Source organism: Triticum aestivum, chromosome 7A (genome assembly GCF_018294505.1).
Source record: "Triticum aestivum cultivar Chinese Spring chromosome 7A, IWGSC CS RefSeq v2.1, whole genome shotgun sequence".
Lineage (NCBI taxonomy): Eukaryota > Viridiplantae > Streptophyta > Magnoliopsida > Poales > Poaceae > Triticum > Triticum aestivum.
Genome location: NC_057812.1, coordinates 1,273,286 through 1,277,303, shown reverse-complemented (window position 1 = coordinate 1,277,303; position 4,018 = coordinate 1,273,286).

Below are 4,018 nucleotides of genomic sequence, written 5' to 3'. Positions count from 1 at the left end.
TTTTTTTTGTTAGTTTGTTTTTCTATTTTATTTCTTTTCTTCTTTTCTGTTTTATTAAATTTCGGTGTTTATGAAAAACCCAAGTTGCACCTAAAATATTTTTAATACTTATGCCACTACCGCAATTAACTTGGCACCTAATATAAAACCATTTGTAATTGTTTATTATTTTATAATCATTTAACTAATTGTTTTGCTACTATTATATTCATTTTGAGTATTTACATATTTTATACAAGTGTGGTTTCTCCACCATAATTACCTACGCATTATTTGGCACAACCAGAACATTTTAGTTTTATTATTTGAAAACTTTTGTTGTTTGCCTATATTTTAAATTTGAATTTGAATCGTTTTGAACTAACACGAGTTTACCAACAGTAAACGAGGTGACGTGGCATCATTAGCAGAGGTTCACTGTAGCTTAAATACCCGGGCGTCACAATTCTCCTCCACTACAAGAAATCTCGTCCCGAGATTTAGGAGCGGGAGTAAGGGGGAATGGATTTGGTTACGAAATTTTAACGAGTCTTCTCATTGTGGCTTGCTCTTCTCGAAGAGACCGGTCCAATACATTGATGTCTTCATTCCTTTGCTTCCGGTCATCATGATGAAGTCGACGTCCTTCCTTCGGGATCTTCATCGTACTTACGAATAGGTTTCCGGAAGAACAGACTTCTGCAAGGTCGATTATCTGGTCGATAACATCGAGGAAGGTGGCGGAAGTACTCTCGAATTCAAACTTAAGAAAATATCGAGAGCAAAGTAAGGAGGTACCATGAGAAGTTTCAAACGGATAGGCAAGCGTTTGATGCCTAATTAGAAGGTGAAAGGGGTTCAGAGCAACGAGAATAAGTATTGCGTCTGATACCAGAATTGATGATCTCATCGGTAGGTGGCTCATGAATTTCATACGAGTCCACGCGCGAGGAATAACTTTGGAAACATGAGGGTGTACAGGAGAGTCAGGTTTCGATCCTGGTGGAACTGTGGGTTATGGGCCCACCATGTGGGTTAAAAGTAGGAAGGGCGGAGACGTCTTGCGATCATGCAAGCAAGGCATGTCAGAGGGTAGCCTGTCGATTAAGTCGGCAGCAACGTCGATACCAAGGGCGAGGGACGAAGAGAACCATTTTCCTGCTCGTTGGACGAGGCGGACCAGTAGGCGAAGTTCTCGTCCATCGGTGGTTACCGGAATGTCATCAACAAAAGTAACAGGGTCTTACTGACAGAATTGTACAACGAGGTGTTTACATAAGCAGGAGAATATTACTGCTCAGATCATATAGTTCACAAGAAAGGTTAAACCAACAATGGAAGGAAAATATGATCATCAGATTAAACAGAACAATGGAAAGGAAATTAAGTTTAAACACATATTTCAAGGGTATATCCTTCCCAAGGACAAGCAGAGCATGATATCCATGTCAGGATATAATGTAGAAAACTCTTTAGGTAGGGGAGAGAATTTTCATGACATTGCCCATACAGCGGTGTTTGGATAATTGGGCAGGAAACATTTAACATTGGGCTTCAAATGTTCTTGTTGAAAATTGGAGTACCATAGACATGCTTCGAGATAGCATTGACATGGTCTTCTGGTGAAGATCAGACTTTGGAAACATGAAGGATCCATCAGGAATAACTTGTAGAATAAGCCTTACAATTTCCTCATGGAAGACTGGCTAAACTTGCTAAAAGGATACTACAACAATAGGTCCTCCACCCAGGGGGGGGGGTGCTAGGCATGACATCATGTTACCGGGTCATCAAAGGACCAACATCATAAATCTTGGAAAGTTGTCCTAACCATCATATCTGACCGAGATCCATATCCAATTGGTGTCATGATACCTCAGACTCAGGGGGTCCGAGAGGAAAAGGTGCAACACAAATCGACGAAATGACACTGCAAGATTCTCGAGAAATGAACTATGGGAGCGGGTTTCTGAAACAATAGTTCATCATTAAACCAAGGAGAGGACAAGGAGGTGTCTGGTGAACTCAACGACAATTCACCGAGATTCCCAAAAGATGGATGTCCACAATTAAGTGAACAAGGAGATAACATTTGTCAGATCAAATGATATAAGGAAGTATGCTCGAGGAAAACATACACAATTAAACATTGGTTGAAAGGTGCGCCCGAAATATGGGTTGGGTTGCACGACCAATGTCAGAATGGTGATGCAATAATCAATAGCCTAAGAATGAACTTTCGACCATTAACTTCAAAGAGATAGGGTTGCTAGAAGGAAAGAATCCAAACAACACCGTTCACTTGTTGGAATTAACACAGGGACCAAGAAAGAATGATGATGGCGAGAAGTATTTCTATGTCAAGAATTCTCAAGAGGTGGAACAAATCTCAGAACATTCTTGACATAAAGGACGGCAATACTCCAAGGTAAAGAAGAACAATTGCTGGATAGCAAGGAAACCAAGGTACAACACAAATTGTGAACAAGTTTGTGTTGGGGGGGGGGGAAGGCAAGAATGTTGCCGATGATAACTCAAAACATCGAGGGACAAGGATGGTATTTCTCATCATGAATTCAATTGATATCCTGGAAGAACTCATAAGGTTGATGAGGATCACGACACATTTGTCGACAGATTTCATGAAGAAGTAATCAATCAGCGACGACATCAAGTCAAAGGAATGATGAAGCCAAAAGTCATTGGAACCATGGGTACGACACAAACTCGAACCCAAGCTTGTTGTTTAAGGTGAAAGGGTATGACGAGGAAAATCGACGTAAGGTTAGTTCATCGTCGAAAATTGGTGCTCCGAGAATAAGGACCAGGTAGCACCGTTAGAATCGTCACGACAATGATATAGCCAAACAGGCTAGGAACGGCGTGATCGGGTACAAACTCGTACTTATAGAAGCTTACTGAAGAGTTGTTGAACCGTAGAGAGGACTCGGTTCAGTTATCGGTGTCTTTGAGTGTTCAATAACTCCGAGCCCATGAAAAATTGTAATCGGTGAGTATGTAGTACTTGATGAAGAACTCATAAGAAATTATGCAGTTCCAAGATAATCTCGAGATACCAGGTGGTAATACTCGACGACAGATCAAACTAGAAGTTGAACTGGGGTATTGCTCTATAGAAGACAAGTGCTTAAACTTGCACAGGACATGATATTTAAAGGAGAACATGGTCAGAACCACGATTGCAAAAAGGCCAGATCTCAGATATAAGATGAACTTATACCAAGGGAATAATTGATTTTAAAAGAAGCTTCGATGAGAAGATGTACATCGTGTCCATGGGCATGAACGCGACTCCCACTTCTCCAATGCACAACCTTTCATTCACTTCTCGCGCTCAATGAAGTTGTAGTTTTGAAATTTTATCTGGCAAAATACCAGAAGAGTACGACTCGTGAAAACTTTCGAGTTCACACCTATTAAGGAAGGCATAGGTTCAACCCATCGGGGCATATTAGAATCATATACCAGAATCTTTAGAAGTAATTAACTCAAGCTCGAAGATAGAGCATGGTTAAGAAAGCAGAGGATACAATTTACCAAAGGCATTATGTATCAGAGGAAAGGCTCACAAGGTTATTGAATATGAAGGGCGTTGTCAGATAAAATCCAACAAAGGATCTGGTGGTCCACAAGGGATCTGACGTGAGCATCGGTACTCAACTAGAGGAAGAAGATTGCAAGGAGATCAGATTATAGAAACAACTGACTAACTCAATTGTCAAATGCAAAGGAATTATGATTTCCAAATCAAGGGATCAGAAGCAATGCTCTGAGTAGGGATGGATAAGTTGAATAGCCTTAGGGTACAATCAATGACAATTGGATTGGTCGAGAACCAATTCCAGTTAGAAGAATGGAAGCTCAGCCGGAAAGGTAATTTATAAGGATCAATGATGATTGCGGGTATTCGCAAACATATTGAGTCAACAGACTCAAAATGATAATGACAAGGAATGTCAATAAGACTACGAGACTTATGGGTTTAACCATAATGCAAGCAAGCAAGAATTTCAAGAGC